Genomic DNA, 18,786 nt, shown 5'->3' with positions numbered 1-18,786 from the left:
AAAAGAAAAAAATTGATTGCGGTGATAAAAAATATTTATGTCTTCTAGCCTCTTATATTCTGAAATAACTAGAAGGAAAAATCTGAGATGTTGGTATGGTAGCCCATGACAAACTCTGGGATCTGTCTGGTAACTACTTTGAAAACTATTGCATTTCATTTTCTTTGCTGTATATATATGTAATAATATACAATAAAAAAAATGTTAGAAAAAGGAAAGTGCTTGGATCTCACATGTTGTCACCCCAATTGTCTAAAGAGGGGCCATCCCATTTTCAGACATGGAAATGGTTTTTGTTTGCTGGGGCTGTCACTTCAAAGTGCCAAGGATGGGTGGACTTAGATGCAGGAATGGAGTGGCTGGTAGTTTGGAGGTTAGGAGGCCTCCACTAGGGGTCTCTCAGCAGATTCAAACTTTCATGGACTTCTTAGCACTCTGGTGTTGACCCGCCTGGCCAGCTTCTGCCACAGCCATGTTTGTCTTCTTCATCATATTGCCATCTGTCCCTTCATCACGTGCCCATCTGTCTGTTCACATGCCCGTCTGTCTCTTTCATCACCTGATTGTTTGTTTCTTCATCATGTGGCCATTTGTTCCCTTCATCCCGTACCCAGTGTGTCCAAACTTCTTCTGCTTATAAGGACCCCAGACATATGGTATTATGGCCCACCCTGGTTCAGTTTGGGTTCCCCTTCACTAAGACCTATTTTAAGAGCCCACTTACAGAAGGATTCCATCCACAGGGTGCGGGCTTAGGGTGTGAACATGCCTGGTGGGGGTTGGTCGGAAAGAAAGCTACACCTGAAAGAGGAAAAACATTCTCCTGATTGTGGAGAAGAAAAGAACTTATTTAAGATCTTCCAAGAATGGGCGGGCAACTGAAATGTGGTGGTTGGTGTGAGAAGAAACAGGAGGCAGCAACATTTGTTCCCTAAGCTTAACATACTCACTCCCCTGTTTCTCCATTGGGTACTCCAGAGGTTACAGCCTATCCTAGGGGTCTAACTAACCCACTGTGAGTGCCATTTCCCACTTTCCAGCCATACTGGCCCCTACTTATTTTTCCCATATAAGGAACTGATACCAATCTCCAAGCGTACATCAGAGGCTCCCTCCTTCCCTGGACCATAGAACCAGTACGGGCTAGTTTTGCAGCCTGCTGTTTAGTAAGTTTCGGTTCTCCCATTCCACGCCATTTTGTGTTAAAGCTAAATTCAATTTTATTCTTACAGGGCTTCAATTTAGTCCAAACAGAAACCAATGTTCAGAGAGCTTAGGGCTTCCCTGTGGTGGCCTACTTCATCCTTTCTTTTCTTCAGCATGTTCAACATGAAAGGTAATTGTAATGGGCACCGGGCACAGCGTTGAAGGAGGTAGGCATTGCATGTGTCCTTAGGAAGCTTAACTACCAGGGGAGAGGAGAGTTCTTTACCAACTAATTACACAAAAGAAGATTCCATGGCAGCTAAGCAGTGCTGGTAATGACGCAATAGGTGATCCGGGGATGAGTCCTGACCTTGAAGCCTGAGGGATTTGCCCTGAGGGGTTTCAAAACTGTTTGAAACTCAGGCCCCTGAATTCTTTCTAGTTTCTCCCTACTTGAATAGGAATATCTGTCCTATGCCTGTCCCTCCATTGTATATTGAAAGCAGATAGCTTGTTCTCTAGGTGTCACAGGTCCACAGACAGGGGGGAATTGTACTCCAGAATAGACCACACTCCTAACCTTTTTCAATGAGACTCCTTGCTCAGCATTGCTTCTGAAATGACTTAAAGTTTTGGGATGTTGTGAAAGAACGAATATATTTTGCTTGTGGAAAGAACACGTCTTATTGGGGTCCATGGGGTATGTTGGTTTGGAGCTATGTACCCCAGATAAAAGTGCTCTTAAACCTAATCCATTTTCTTGAGTGTGAACCCATTATAAGCAGGACCATTTCCTGAAGTGACTTCAGTTAAAGTGTGTCCCATTTCAATCAGGATGGGTCTGAATCTTGTTACTGGAGTCCTCTGTAAGTAGAATGAAATTCAGACGCACAGAGAGAGAAAGCCATAGGAAGCAAGAAGCTGAAGGTCAACAAAACTGAGAGGCCAGAAGAGGCCCCTATGTGCATTGCTATGGGACAGAGAAGCCAGGACCAAGGGCCACCAGCAGCCTGCCCCAGAACACCTGCCTTTGGGAAGAAACCATCACCTTCCTGACATCTCAGTTTTCGAATTCACCTATCCTCAAACAATGAGCCAGTAAAATTCATTGCTGAAGCCAACCAGGGCATGATATTTGCTTGTACAGTCAAGGAAACTAAAAAATATTCTTTATTTCAAAGCAATATGGACTTAATAGTTCACTTCTAAATTAATAGCATGTGACTTTTTTTTAACAGCTTGCTGTGAAACTAATAATGAGTGGATAAGATGCCCAAATAAGGGTTTCCTTTTTCTCTGATTGGTGGAATCAATTGAAACTGGATTGATGGGAGCTGAACTTCACAAGAGATGTAAACCTTTAGGTAAAATGACTGGCCTATTCTCTAAACAAATTTGCCAGCTGCAGTGTATTCAGAAAGCATGGACTGAACACCCATGGTGTGCCAGGTACCATTCTAGATACAACAATGAACAAAACAGTTCATTGTGAAGTCCCTGCCATCGCAAGGGTGTTACGTTTTAGTCAGGGGTACAAAGAAATGAGGTAAATAAATAATGTAATAAATAAATAATATTAGATGGTGATAACAGCTTTGGAGAAAAGTAAAGTAGGAAGGCGGATGAGGAGAGCAGAGCTAAGGTGTTTTAGTTTAATCCCATATTGGAAAGGTTCTGAGCCGTGTGTACTGGATGTGGTAAGGGACAGGCCCACAGTGATGGGGGCAGATGGCTTCATTTGGTTCTTTAATCAGGACTTATCAATTTCTCCTTTTACTTTTGGATGCATTGTCTAGGAATCAAACCCAGGTCTCCCTCATGAAAGGTGAGCATTCTGCCACTGAACCACCTGTGCACCCGATTTCTCTTTATTAGTTGGTTGGAGAGCCACACCTTTACACTTGATTAACTAACTTATTAATTCATGATTTCATCCATGTATGAGAATTTTATGATTGTCTGCTTTCTTCCAAGCCCTGTGCTGGGTGCTGTCGCTTCAGAAGAATGATTTTCTGCCCTAGCTATTGTAGTGCCACTCACAATGCAACCGGCAGGCAGAAAATAATCCTGCAATGACCCTACTGCTGTGTGAGAAGGGCTTGAGCTGAGAGAACTGTGGACACAAGAGGGAGATGGTCCTTAAATGAAAGGTGACATGAGAGCAGCAAGGCCTCAGGCTGGAGAAATGTCACAGAATAGGAGTCATCAGGTGATCCTCAATGAAGGAGAGCACCTTTTAGGCAGGTGTTGCAGGCAGAGGAAGCTGCACAGCCCAAGACAAGCATGGCGGGGACCTTGGTGGCTGCAGCAGAGGCTGGGAGGAGGGGTGTGGTGGGAAGGAGACTGTGAGGCAGACAGGGCCAGTGAACATGGGGCTTTCACCTTGGAAGTGGCTGAGAGCTATAGAAACATTTTGAGCAAGAGTGTGGCATATTCACATGTATTTCTGAGAGTGACTCTTTTGATAGCCAGAGGCTGATTCTAAGGGTGACGTCCCAGCAGGCGTGGCCAGGAGGCCAGCTGATTGGGTCGGAGATGGTGAAGCTGGCCATCTTGAATGAATTCAGAGAGAGAGAGAGAGAGCCATAAAAGGAGCAGCCAGAAGCTGAACATCTCTTTTGGACCCAAAAGAGAAGAAAGAGAGGCCAGGAGAGGTCACCACATGCTTTGCCATGTGAGAAAGTAAGGATACAAGAAATAGTGTTTTGAGTGTCCATGAAGCAACTTGAGAATATGCATTTATTAACCATTGAGTGCACTGGGCCCCAACAGGTGCTAGGTCCACTCTGGGAGTAGAACTGTGAAAAAGTGACTTATGACTTGTGCCCTCAAGAAGCATGAGGAACCCAGAAACCAAAAATGAGGCTATTGTGTGGCCAGAAAATGAGTTCTCCTCTACTTAGAAACTCAAAGCCAACTTTCTTAATAGTGCTAAAACCCAAAGCTCTCTTCTGACCAGCCTTCCTCCTGGTCATGAGCTCTGGCAAGAAGGAAAGGAAAAGCAAACCTAAAATGAAAATTTGCTGGTACTCAAATGACTAAATGTTTTATTTCAATAATGATAATTGGCACTTTTGTGGATTTTTAAAAGTTACAAAGAATGACAATGCTGTAGATTAACATCATTCCCATTTTTGGTAAAGACACAGAGGCTCACAGATGCAAAGTGGTTATGCAAGTTCGGTAGTAAATCTAAGACTAAAATGCAGATATTTTGCCTGCAAGCTCTTTGTTTTTTCCAGTTCCTGGCTGACTTTCTATTTCAGAAATCTTGTTGAGGTCAGCCTCTTTTCATGTTTTAAGAGACTTCTGTTGGCTAGGGTGATTTGTGAGAGACTTTATAGACTTTTGCCTGTAAACAATCACCTATATTTTAGCTTCAAGAACACCAGTTCTGACATCTGTCACAGAGTGCAAAGGCAGGTGGTAGACCAGTTGTCTCCTCCACTGTTCTGTAGGGCAAAGGGGATGGGGTTCATCTCCCCAGGCCTTTTAGTGTTTCTCAGCTTTTCTGTCTAGAGCAGGCAGGTTGCCTTGCCTTGGGGTCTTGTTTTCTTTTTTTTTTTTTTTTTTTTTTTTTAAAGAGAGAGGGAGGAAGGGAAGGAAAGAAAGACAGAGAAGGAAGGAAGGATGGAAGGAAGGAAGGGAGGAAGAAAGGGAAACATCTTTAAACATTTTCTTATTTTTATTATATTTTGTTTGTTTGTTTGTTTTTTACATGGGCTGGGGCCGGGAATCGAACCGGGGTCCTTCGGCATGGCAGGCAAGCACTCTTGCCCGCTGAGCCACCGCGGCCCGCCCGGGTCTTGTTTTCTTGATGAGGGATTTGCTATTCCAGGATGCTCATAGCTTCATTCATAAGAAACGTTAATGCACACACAGGTGTGTACACACACTAGTGCACACTCATTCAAGCTGTGTGAGATGGAGGCCAGGATGACTGATTCTTACAGGAATTTCTGTGCATGACTCAGGGACACCACTTGGCTGAATCCTGACACCTCATGTAGCCTGCACTCTCCTGGGACAGCCCCACTGGACAGTGATGTCCTGGGAGAGCAGGGACCGGATGTGATTGAACCATTTTGTTCCTACTGGCAGCTTCCAGAAACAGCCCTGTGCTTTGGCTAGAACTAGATTCACAGCCTCAAACACTAAGACGAGCTGCCCTTTGAATACCACCTCTTCAACTGACTGATGCTTTGAGCAATTCCTTAAAATTCTTTGAGCTCAGCTTCCTCATCTAAAACAACAGGTAACTGATATCTCCTGGGTTAGTTATTAAGAAAATTAAATGCTATGGTTTATGATAAATGCCCAGCAAGGAGACTATCAAAGTATTGGCACATGGCAAATGGCACCATCTTCTCTCCTTCAACTTCCTTGGTAGATAGGACACACTTGAGGAGTTAAAACCAGAGGGCAGGTGATCAGTTGTGATGATGGTGCCAAGTGTTTATGGTGATATGGCCTGTCCTATTAGGATGTCCACAGAAGGTGAGATGGTTAAAGAGCCAAGTACTGACAGGGCCAGGGACAATAGGGATTAAGGGTCAAGGTGTTAGCCTGGGCTTGTGGCAGGAGAGGAGAGGCCAGTCTGAGTAGGTAGAATTCCTTTCCAGGGAAATCCTGATTCCCAAAGCAAGGGAAGCTTTTGCTTTTCCTTTTTTTGTAATTATTCGATTTTAGTGTATTCATAAGGTTTGAACATATCCTGCCCTCCCCTTCTTCAGTTCTTCTCTGTACCCCCTTTTCTTGAACTAGAAATGTTCAACATATACAATTTGAAGATATCATTGTGGATTTTTTATTGCTGTATATTCTATATTCACATATCATGTAATCATCTGAAGTGTACAATCAATGGTTCACAATATCATCATATATCTGTGTATTTATCATCACAATCACCTTTTTTCCTTTTTTGTGAAAAATAACATATATTCAAAACAGCAGTAAATTTCAAGGGCATTGCAACAGTTAATTGTAGAACAGATTTCACAGTTTTGTATGGGTTACAATTCCACAGTTTTAGGTTTTTACTTCTAGCTGCTCTAAGATACTGGAGACTAAAAGTAGTATCACTATAATGATTCAGCAATCATATTCATTTGTTAAGCCCTACAAGGGAAACTTTCATTTTATGCTCCATCGGGATACTAGCCCTCCTTATAGCTCAAACACACCCTCCTTCTCCTGGCCTTGCTCAAGCTTATCATAGCCTCCAGGGTGCAGTCCCTGCCCTGCAGGGTCTGCTGCTCCTTGGGTCTCATTGGCATCTCTGTGGGATTCCTCCCACAGGACAGGAGGGCTGAGAATGAAGCCAGGCACAATAGAGGGACATCTGCTTTGGCTCCAAACATTATCAGACTTATCATACTATCACATGGAATTAAAATAAAAACAGAACTTAACCTACAAAATAGAAGTGAATTCACTAAGTTGACTCCATAGATGTTGTTTTAAAAATATCAACACTCAAATATTTTTGGAAAAATGTCCATTGTTGCTCCTAGTTTTCAAGGGTTTAAGCCTGTCTGCTGGGTCACCTGACATTGAAGCACAGCTAGGGCTGAGGGTCCATGGAGAAGGCTGTGGCTGTAAAGGGGGATCTTTCCAGAACAACGGGACTTAAAGCCAAAGGGGTGAACCCATATTCAGATGTCAAATCTAAATGAGAGAAAGTGGCAGGGCCAGGACAAAGCAAAGATTCTAACCCGAGAGAAAGCAAAGTAGGAATAAAGCAAGGTGTTCTCAAACTTACATTGGTCCTAGGCTTCAGGGCATACGGTTACATCTTTCAGATTAGGTGATTTGGATTTAGGGCATAACTAGAGGGAGCCTGTAATGTATCATTCAAATATCTGCCCCTCGTGCCTAGCAGAAGTTATGCAGTAAATATTTTAATGAATTAAGTTCATGCTATCACTTAAATTTGAATTTTTCCATAGAAAATGATTATTAGGAGTCTCATTCTCAATGACCTCTCTTCGTAGAAAACTAGTTGTGGATGTGTTGTGTGTGTGTGTGTGTGTGTGTGTGTGTGTGTGTGTGTGCATGTACATGTGTGTTTTGGTGGCATTTGGAAGGACGAACTCAACTTTTCCTTACTAAATTTGGAAGTAAATTCAGTGATAGGCTGTAGAATGAATGATTTTTTTTTAATAATGAAAGTTCTCCACTTTTAAACTTATGTAATATATAGTTACTGACAGAGGTTAGAAATGCTAAGTCCAAATCTAGACATTTTTAATCAGATAGCTGTTATATAAGCTTAATTATTTAAATTTTTTTTGTGATCTGATGCTGACTCATGTTCTCTACCAGCTTTCTTTCCTATCACAAACTCTCTTACCTGTCAAACATTTCCATGCGTGGAGACATCTCTGTTTCTTCTGCCTTTTTTCTCTGTCTTCAGATCAAAAGCTAACCCTGATTCTTGGAGGATTGCTTCAAATGCACATTGACTTAGCAGTCTAGGAAGGAGTTTTAAGGACAATGGAATTCAATCCTCATTTTCTTCCTTCATCTTGGAACATTTGGATTCACTGGATTTTACATGAAATTATAGGTGACTCTGAGACTAGAGGACCCATGTGTGGCCAGATGAGCTGGGAGGGAAATGAAGTTACCTAAAGGTTCAGAGCAATTCAGATCTGAAAGCAGTCTCAGGGGTCCGCTTTCATAGCATTCTTAACACAGGCAAGGGGCCGGAATCCTTAGCAAGAGACAGAACTTCCACACCCATACAGGAGTTTTATTTCCCATTTACTTGATCCTTCCTGAGCCATCTGCTGCTTCAGGTCTACAGATTTGGGATGAGGCCACTGTCCATTCAGTGTGAGCTGGATTGTAAGACTAGGCACCTTCTGTTAAGTTCTCTGAATCTTCTCTTCCCCCACCTTTCATTGTGTCTGTAATTCCCTCTCTCAAGACATGCTATATGGTCTAGACAACCCATAGATTTTAAATCAAGATTCAGAGGAAAAAGGTCAACTGAAACCATAATAGACAACGGCAGTGTCAGAGCTGGCTTATCTGCAGCCAGACTTTTCATAAAGATGTTGAGTCTCAAGCATCCAACTGGCAGATGAAAGATGTTTCCATTTAGATAGTTCAAAACGGTTTGCCAGAAACTGGTGAAAAGATCCACTGATTCAGGGCCTTGAATAGTAATTGTGTAGAGAAATCTAAATGGTAATGGATATGACTTTGGCTGTAAATTGAGTAATTGGGGCATTTCTGAGTAAGACCGGTAAAAGTTGTTTCAATAAAATCAGGTCTCCAACTTAAACCTGCAACTGTGTTTCCAAGAAAATACACTTTTTTCTGGGGGAGGCATGGTCTGAGAATCCAACTGGAGTCTTCTTCATGGAAGGCAAGCATTTTACCACTGGAAAAATACACTGTTTTATAAAGACAATCCTGATGTAAATTTCTCTGAGTGAAATTTGGGAGATGCCTTTTGTCGAACACCTACCGCATGCCCGGAACTTCTGTAGTGTTTCCTAAGAGCACGGATCTTTTCAACAACCCTTTTGTTAAATATGTTCTTTACTATTTTATAGATGAAGAACCTGAGATGTAGAGAGCTGAACTGTCCCAGCAGGAAGAGGCATGAACCACACTCAGCTGGGATTTAAATTCAGAGCTGACATTTCTCCTACATCACCATGCTTTCCCTTGAACCATGGTTCCCTCTTGTAGACCTATCTCGTAGACAAATTCTTGGAAGCTCTGAAATTTCATATCAGATGCTTCTTCCTCGAGATGCATTCTTGAGCCACTTATTTGTTAGTTAACACATGCATTTCAGGAATCACTCATGTGTTCAGTCAGTAGAGTACTTGTGTATTCCAGGCATTGGAATTACTCCAGCTTCAAGGAGCTCGGTGCCTTGTATTCCCACTTTTCCTCTCGCTAAGCTCGGCTGCCTTGTCCCATGCCCAGCACAAAGCTTGTGCTCAGCTGTGGTGTGTGAGTTGATCCACAGGCGTGAGGTTCCAGTTTTAAACCTCACTGGGGGTTGTTCAGGATCCTGGTTTTCCAGGGATGCAGGAGACGGCTCTTGACTTTCTCCACAACCCTGAGCAAGTCTCGTAAACTCTAAGTGTTTCTGTGCAAAATTCCAGAATACCTCCTACCAAACTTAGGGTGGTAGGTAAAATTAAATGAAAGAATGTAAGAGAAGTGCCGCATAGACTGAGCAGAAGCAGAAGCACCACCAGGCTGACCAGCAGTCACCAAGGCCTTGCAGAGCCGGGGAGCTATACAGGTAGGAAACTCACAGACATCTCCTCTTTTTAGCAGTATGGAAACTGTTTTCCCCTTGTCAGTTGAAATATCATGCAAAATGCCAGTACGATAAAACAGAAAAGGTGAATCCAGGAGCAGCTCTTGAGAAACCTTGTTTGGAAAATCACTGACAAATAGTCTGGTCATCATGGGATATCGATTAGAACATTGGGTCCCAAGGTCCCATAGCTGCTTCAGGGCTGCAGACACCCCTCTTCATGGGAGGGGCCCAGTGCTTCCCTCTGACATCAGAAGTGAGGAGGGCTGGCCTGCTGGCAGCACTCTTACCAGTACTGGAAGTTCTAGTCACCAGCAAGGCAAGAAAAAAATAGACAAATTGGAAAAGAAGAAATAAAACTGCCCTATTTGCAGATGCCATGATTGTCCATCTTTTTGGTAGAGGGGCTACACCAAGGAGTCTACCAAAACATTCTTCTAGAACTAGTGAATGAGTTTACCATGGTCACAGGATATAAGTGCAACACAGAGAAAACAATCGGATTTCTATGTATTATCAAGGAAAATGTGGTAACCAAAATTTTAAACATAATATCATTTATAACCACACAAAGTAAAGTAAAATATTTCATTATACTCTTAAAGCAAGTACAGGGTTGGTCTGCTGAAAACTACCAAATGTTGATGAAAGAACTCAAAGAAGACTTAGCAAACTGAGAGACGCTGTATTCATGGGCTGGGGAATTCAGGACACTAAAAATGTCAGTTCTTCAAAGCTCAGTCTTTAGGTATAATGCAAGGTCTATCAAATATCCCAGCAAGTTTTGTAGACATAGATAAGCTTATTTTTAATGTACATGAAAAGGTAAAAACCTCAAAAAATTGCAATCTTGAAAAGGAAGAATAAACTGTAAAGAATCACTCTTTTCAATGTTAAGGCTTTCTGTGCAGCTACAGATGTAGAGGGACATACACACAGACACAATGGACAGAGTGAAGAATCCAGAAAGAAGCTGTCATGAAGAGGTCCAGCTAATTTTTGGCCAAGGTGGGAGAGCAAGTGAGTGAAAGAAGGACAGACATTTCAGTGTCTGCAGTGATGGACATCCACAGACAGAAACAAATAAATACACATGCTTGACCCAGATCTTATATAAAACGAACTCAAAATGAAACCCTGACAAATATAAAATGTGAAATATAAAACTTTCAGGGTGAAAAATAAGACGAAATCTTTGGTATCTAGACTTAGGTGAAGATTTTATAGAACTAAAGGCAAAAGCATGGTATGTGAAAGAGAGAATCGATACATCAGCCTCATGAAATTAAAAATTTTGTTCTGTAAAAGATACAGCAGAGGATGAAATGACAAGCTACAGCCACAGCAAAAATATTTTCAAGCTGCATATCCAACAAGGGACTGCATCTTGAACATATAAAGAACTCTCAAAGCTCAACGTTAAAAAAGGAAAATATTCAACTAGAAAATAAGCAAAAGACAGTCATAGATATTTCACTGAAATAGATATACACCTGTCAAATACTAAAAATGTTAAACAACATTAGTCATTGGGGAAATGCAAGCTAAAACCACAATGAGATATCACTACACCCCTAGTACATAAAAAGTGGTGAAAACGCCAAATGCTAGTAAGAATGTGTTGAAACTGGATGACTCATACATCATTTATGGGACTGTAAAATGGTACAGATGCCCTGGAAAGGAGCTTTGCAGTTTTTTAAGCAACGAAACATGCAATTAATATATGACCAAGCCATGACTTTCTCAGAGGAATGAAAACTTATGTTCACACAAAACTGGCACCTGAACGTACCTAATGGTTTTATTCATAATAGCTAAACCTGGAAACATCTCAACTCAGATGTCCTCTGACAGGTAAGTGGACAGACAAGCTGCAGTGCCTCCATACCAGGGAATGCTATGCACCAATACAAGGAACTACTGATAGAGAATGATGTTGCCGAGTGACAAAAAGCCAATCCCCAAGTGTCACATACTGTGTGATTCCATTTCTGTAACATTCTGGGAATGACAAGCTTAAGAAATAGAGGGCAGACAAGGGGTTGCCAGGGGTTGGGACAGGGCCTTGGGGTAGCATGGTGTGTGGTTTTTAAAAAGCAACATGTAGAATCTTGTGATGTTGGAACCTTGTTGTATTGTGACCGTGATGGTAGCTGCTTAGACACACCAATGTGACCAAAGTGCATGAAATCAAGCACACTCACGCACGCACACACCCTATATGAGTACAGGCACAAGGTGGGAAATTAGAATGAGATGGAAGTGTCGAATTGGCATCAAAATCCTGGCTTCTTACCTTTGGGCGAAAGGGAGTTCGCAGGGCATCTCTGTAGTATTGTTTCTAACTGCAGGCAAACCTCTAATTATCATCAATATAAAGTTTGAAGAACAACCAGTGTGTGGGGAGTTAATGCTTCAATTGTATAGAATTTCTATTTGAGTTGATTGTCAGGCTTTGGTCAGGGATGGTGGTGAAGGTAGCACAACACTGTGAATATAATTAACTGAATTACATACGAGAATGTGGTTAAAAAGGAAATTTTAGGTCATGTGCATGTTACGAGAATAAATTTTTTTATGAAACATCAAACCATATGACATGAGTCCTACCGTAAATGATGGACTACAGCTAACAGTACCTTTTAAAAAAAGAAAAAAAAAAAAAAGAATCCAGTTGCATAAAGGCCAAATAACATGGTACAAAACAAATATCATTTTTACTGTTCCACCCTTCCTGGCACAATTAGCCTTAAAGAGAGGGATTGTGTGGAGAGTGAAAATTAAGTAACAGTAAATGAAAAAGAATTAAAAACAGCTACGGTCCCCAGGCCTTGGGAGGACATCTTTGAAATGTGGCGGGGGCGGGGGACAGGCTGAGGACATCTGCCCTGCTCTCCTGGGGGCACTTGGGGTTCACTCTGCTTGTGGGGAAGGAGGCAGGTGGTGGGCTGGGGAGCTGCCTCTTAGTTAACGCCCACAAGGAGTCCAAATAAAGGGTCCCGAGTCTGGTGCAACTGCAGGTGTGGCGGGGAGTCGGCTCCTGCTTGGCCACTCCTCAGAGTCTTAGGGAGGGCGACGGAGGGATCTGCACCCAGCTGGCGGTGATAGGAGAAGGAAAACGGGGACAGCAGCAGGTCCAGAGGCCGGGCTGGGGGTCAGAGATGAAGGGCCCAGGAGACCGTGGCTTCTGGGTGAGTCCAGACTGCTGCTTATGGGTGTCTGTAGGTCAGCAGGGAGTGGGGCTGAAGCTTGTGGGGTGATTGTCTTGCAATGTAGGGATGGATGCAAGAGTCCTCAATGAGAGGAAGACACTGGGAGAACTAGAGAAGGAGAGGGTGGTTCAGAGCTGGGGTCCTCAATCAGGAGACTAGGCTAACTGCAGGCAGGAAAAGCACCATCTCCTCTTGGGGTGCAGGGGGTGTGGAGAGGGCGAGACGGAAGCCCAGGGCCACAGGAGGTTTGGTGAGCAGGCACCAAATGAGCCGGAAAGGTACAGCTATTCCCCTGACAGCAGAATCCAGCTTCAGTAGAGGGTTCCCAGAATATTCCCCTCTGAGATGTGCCCTTCAGGAACAGAAAAGGAAAAAAATGGGAACAGAAATTTCCCAACGGGCTAGGAAAATTCACTTTTCTTTTTTTATCAATTAGTTTACATCTGTGATATCAAGAACATTAGCGCCATTTCTCATGTTCTGTAACATTGCATTGCCAGAATTTCTTTATGATAGATTTTTCTGGAGGCAAATGAATGAATTCAGAGAAACCCCTTTCTTCACCTGCATGCACTTCTTGGGTTCCTCAATTCGTACCACAGCGAAGTTGGAACACCAGCCCAGATGCCTTCTCCAACAGATGCAGAAGTTTAGACCAAGATAGCAGAAGGGTTACCCCCAAGACCACAAAGAGTTAATGAAGCTAGAATCTGGGCTTTCTGGCTCCTGTTTTAATTCTCTTTTCTGAGTCCAAATTAAAAAAAAAGTTTGTAAGTGACTGAAATCTAATACAGTCACACTTAGCGCAAGACTGCTAACCCTCTTTTTCATGGGTAAGCCCAGAAAAAATACTCCAGGGGTTCTTGGGGTTTGGGAAATAAAGAAACTAAAACCAGTGGGGTTGAAGTTGACTAGGGGCCAAGCTCCAAACCCAAGAAATGGTGTAAAGTTGTTAAATTAGAAAAGCCAACGGGGAAGTGTGACTCAAGAAACAGGTTCATGATCAGGAACAGGGAAGGAAAGGACAGCTTGGAATTAAGGAGGAAGAGGGGGAAGGAAAGGGTGCAAACAGGTTTCCAGTGTCCCCAGCTCCTCCTTTCTATTTGATTTTTAATCACTCTTGGCATGAGTTTGCACACCACATGCCTGCAACCAGCTAACGTTGCTGATGGTGGAAGGTGGGAGAGAATAAACAGCGTAGTTATATTGGGCTTCAAATACGTAAGTCCTAGTGAGCGCTTATTTGCTACAGTTGGAGCAGATTTTAATAAGTCTTGACCACTCTGGGCAATTGGGACTGGCCCAAAATTGGTTACAAGTTCCTTGGGTGGCCTTAGGCCTTTCTTTGCCTGTGTCTTGGAGGAGGAAATGAAGGCAGGAAATTGGCCCTTCAGCCCTTAAGGCAAAGCCCTGACATACTCCGAGTGTTTCTGGGCAAGATGGTTAGACTGCACAGCACCTGGAGAGTTCCGTGAACGCCGTTTCCCCTCTTTCCCCAGATCCCCAGCACCGAAGCTTCCAGGGCCACCTTCGGGATAAGCTCCAGGGGCTACAAAAGGGGTCTCCTTTTGCCCGTGTGGAGATTTGCCTCGGGGACTGCAGAAAGCAAGCAGTCTCTCTTCCCTCGCTGTTACAAGGACACGTTATATTTCCTTGCCCTCTTAAAATCCTCAGTGTCAGCCTCTGGTTATGTCTTGGAAGGGGTGGCCTGGGCTTGGCATCATGCCATAGTGAGGGGCCTCTGAGGCCTCACGTCGAAGGAAGGGGACAAGGGCATGACCCGAGCAGGCATGTTGGAGGGAAGAGGGCACAAGGAGATGGCCTGCAGCCCAAGGCAGAGAGGACTGAGGCTGGCTCGACAGGGAGACCCAGCTTCCACCCCGTAAGACAAATATACCTTTAGGAAACTTTCCAGCTTATCCTGACACTTTCTTCTGTGGCACCCCATAGTCTGATTCCGAGAATGCAAATACAGTGATTTTGAGTTTATGCCACATCTTTTCAATTTATGTTATACAATTTCATAATTTCAAATTGTCCAGGCCCTTAATTAAGACACATTTCTCACGATTGAACATAAATGAAGAGACGCTTTAACAAAGAGACTGGATTGTATATTGTACTCACAATGAGGCATCTAAAATGAATTGTGTCTCTGGCACTGTTGCTAATTAGCTGGGCAACTGAGCAAGTTGCTCTCCCCCATGGATTTAGGCTTCCAAATTAATAAATTAACTTCGTCTTTCATTCCTTCATTTATTCATTAAATCTTTATGGAGTGTCACCAATGTTCCAGTTGCTGGGAATATAAAATAAAAGCTACTGACTTCAAGAAAAAGTAGTTCTCGCCTCTTATTAAATGAGAAGCATTGGCTGTAAGCTAATGAGAATAATTCTCTAATTCATATAAGCCCCAAATGGATCTTGTTATAATTTCATTTTAGACCCACGGGTCATTAGTGAGCACTGAAATTTAGTGGAGAGAAGAGAAGTTTTCTTTCTGGGAGGGCCTGGGCTGGGCCAGGCTCCCACATTTGCTAGCAGTGTGCTTTGGACAGGCCACTCGGGCTCTGACCTGAATCCATCAGCTGGAGGATTCCCTCAGGATGGAAATTAGTGATGGTGTGTTTGTGCTGGTTTGAGGCTGTGGTTACCCCAAAAAAGTCATGTCCTTTAATCCTCATTCAATATTGCTGGGTGAAATGTTTTTTTATTGTTTCCATGGGGGATATGATCCACCCAATTGTGGGTGATAACATTTAATTAGATGGCTTCCATGGTGATGTGTCTCCACCCGTTCAAGGTGGAGTTGCTTACTGAAGTACTTTAAGAGGGAACTATTTTAGAAAGAGCCACGAGAACCACCAGGACCACCAGGTCTGACAGAGCCCCGAGGAAGCTGTTGTAGAGAAAGCTAGCAGAACTCACCATGCGTCTTTCTAACTGAGAGAGAAACCCTGAGTGTCATCGGCCTTCTTGAACCAAGGTATCTTTCCCTGGATGCCTTAGATTAGACATGCTTATAGCCTGCTTTAATTTGGACATTTTCATGACCTTAGAACTGTAAACTTCTAAAAAATCCCCCCTTTTAAAAGCCATTCTGTTTCTGGCATATCACATTCCAGCAGCTTATAAACTAGAACAGTGCTGAGAGCACTTTGTAAGCTGCCAAGCAAAGCTCAAACATTAGGGGTTATTCATAGGATCAATGTACTTTTCATCCTTTCTGGTGGCCGAGGTGGAAAATGGCCCTGCCTCTCGTCACTAGTTAACATCTTTTGTCGAAAGGTACTTTTTATTTCCATTGGACTTTGTAAATGCCAGTGGCTTTTGGCAAAGGGACAGTAGAAATAAGTTACAATTGGTGTGGCTTCCAGGCTCCAAGTAGATCTCAGAAATGTTCCAGGAGCAGTAGCCGGGAAATTTGCTGGAAGAACCTTGAGAAATAATATATTGTAGCCCCTACATGTTCAGGTGGGAAAAAGAGTCCCGAGAAAGACGGTGACGCTTCCTGGATCACAGGACACTGGCAGTAGGATTGGGAGCTGACCCATATCTGTTTTGATGCAGCTGCAAAATTCCAGGCCTCCTGGCTCTCAGCTCAGTGTTGGGCTGCTCCACTTCACCTTTTTGCACAGCTTTTAATTTGATACTCTGGACTAAAACTAGAGGTGAACTTATCCACATGCTTTGTTTTGCAAATAAATATTTGTTCATGTTTCTTAGTGTCAAGCAGTATGACCTGTCCTCCTAGGAAGTCACCCACTGGTACCAAGGTGCTCAGCAGATTGAAGGCGCACGTCAGCTGGGGGTAGGTGAGAAGCTCATAAGACTCCCCTCTAACATTTCTGAGTAATAAGAGTTCATTCTAAATGCAACCCTCTTTATGGATGATGAAGCATGATCATCTGATAGGAAAAACAATCATTCGTGCATTTTCATGACCTGCCTGGATTGGGTGAGTTACTTGACCACTGAGTTTTCTTGCTGTGCTGGTTTGAAGCTGCTGTGTCCTTCCAGGAGAGTCATGCTCCTTTAATCCAATGTTGTAGGGGCAGACCTATTACTAGGTGGGACTTTTTGATTAGGTCACTTTCATGGAGTTATGGTCCTGCCCATTCAAAGTGGGTCTTAATCCACTTACTGGAGTCCTTTAAAGAGGAGACATTTTGGAGAAAGCACAGATGCTTAGAGACAGAAACACCCTGGGAGATGCTAAGCTAAGATGAAATGCTGAGTTTGCGCTGGAAAAGTAAGAGAGGACCCACAGGACACAGAGAGAAAGCCACTGGAGTCAGAAGCTGAAAGTAACAAACCAGGAACAAAGACCAGGAGATGCTGGCCACAGGCCTTCCCTGCTGACAGAGGCATCCCAAATACCCGTGGCCTTTCTTCAGTCTTGTTGATGCCTTGATTCAGACATTTCCATGGCCTTAGAACTGTAACCAAAAAATCCCCTTTGTGAAATCCAACCCATTGCTGGTGTATTGCATTCTGGTAGCTTGTGCAAACCAAAACACTTGCCAACCTAAGCAAGAGGAGCAGCAAGGCCACAGAGTAATTAGCTTCCCAGCACCACAGACACAGGGCTTAAACCACAGAAATTCATACTCTCAACAGGTCTGGAGGCTGCAGGTCCAAAATTCTGCAGGTCCCTGGCCTCTCCCAGCTTCAGGACCTGCCCCTGGGCATCTGGCTGCACCCCTTGGAGCTCTGCCTACCTCATGGCACTGTCTCCCGTGTGTGTTGAAAGACATTTGCCATTGGATTGGGAACTTCTGACAATCTAGATGTGCTGCTCATCTCAAGGTCCTCAACTTAAGTCCATCTGCAAAGACCTTTGCCTCAAATAAGTTTCATTTACAGGTTCCAGGGATCTGGAGGTGCCATGTCATTTTGGGGCCGCTGTCTAGTCCATACAGATGGCATGTGATAGCCTATGTGATCCTGGTGGCTGGCATGGAGAAATATGCTCAGCAAATGTTGGCAACCTTCCTAGTCTGGCATTGACGGAAAAGTCTAGTTGCCTATTGTACTTTATAAATAAAAACTGCTCTTCTACCTAGATGGCGTGGTTAATGCTGAACCTAAAGCAGCTGCTAGAGCACCTGCTGCAAAATGGGAGCTTTCCTTGCTTTGTCTGACATAATCTCACAGCCATGAAACTGGAAACTTAGGTCCAGAGGTTGAGTTGTTGATGTGGGGGCATCACATCGCATACATTATCCTGTGACTGGTAGGCCTGCTTCAGCCTCAGGGCGGGCTCCCTGCCCTCTGCTGCCCAGCATTGTCCTCTCTGTACGAAGGAAACAGCTGACCAGGCCAAAGGCTCTGCTAACTCAGGAGCCACAGAAAAGAGCCCTCCCTAAAAGCCACAAATGAGACTGTTCCACTTTCTTTTCCATTCAGAGTTCTACTCCACCCGGTCCTAGATAAGACAACGTGGACTTGAGGCATCGTGGGCTTTACCTGAAATGTGCATGCATATTCCAGCTTCTAAGTCATCTGTGTGCAATGTGATTAGACTGTTAATCAAATGCTTAATAAAAAAGTTTTCTGAAAGAGTGCACACCATGAATTATGGAATACTTGCTTTCACTTGCCTCATTTTAAAACATGGAGCACCACGCTTACACAGCTACGCCGTGAACATTTGGGCTTTTCAGAAGGCACTCAGCCGAGAGTCACTGAAGTGTCTGGAGACAGTTCTAAAAAAACTATAGGCCGTGGAATCTGCAGTTCAGTGAATGGGGTTGATGGAATAAAACAGTCAGGTGTCAATGGGCTCTGAGGCTTGGCATACTGTCCCCATCTGATGCCCTCTTCTGTGTTGGCACATCTCACTCTAATTTTCTCTGAGGGCCAACGGTGGGGTGTGGGAGGGAGCTGTGAGCATGAGAAGAGAGAGCTACTTCTGACTATCTGTCCACCTTCCTGCAGCTCTCCAGGCCCAGTTGGGGATAGTCATCCCAGAATTGGGCAGCATCTGGCTGGCTTGGCTCTGCCTGTGCCTGTGCCGTCTGGGGTGATTGGAGAGGGTCTGAGCACTGTCCTTCTGTAGGGACCTCGGGGAATGGGGCACATTCAGACAAGAGAGCAGGGTAGGGGGTAACTGGAAATCAAGAGCTGGGA

At 43.7% G+C, this 18,786-nt stretch overlaps 1 long non-coding RNA gene across 1 annotated transcript in view; it reads left to right on the top strand.

Annotated features, from left to right (window-relative positions):
* Positions 1–18,165, top strand: part of LOC143676124 (uncharacterized) — a 40,741-nt gene extending 22,576 nt beyond the window's left edge. The window contains exon 4 of the long non-coding RNA XR_013171837.1: positions 18,064–18,165. This is a non-coding gene — a long non-coding RNA (uncharacterized LOC143676124). The remainder of the gene's footprint in view (positions 1–18,063) is intronic.
* Positions 18,166–18,786: the final 621 nt, after the last annotated feature.

The sequence above is a fragment of the Tamandua tetradactyla genome, chromosome 3, assembly GCF_023851605.1.
Source record: "Tamandua tetradactyla isolate mTamTet1 chromosome 3, mTamTet1.pri, whole genome shotgun sequence".
Taxonomy (NCBI): domain Eukaryota; kingdom Metazoa; phylum Chordata; class Mammalia; order Pilosa; family Myrmecophagidae; genus Tamandua; species Tamandua tetradactyla.
This window is presented reverse-complemented; position numbering and strand designations above follow the sequence as displayed.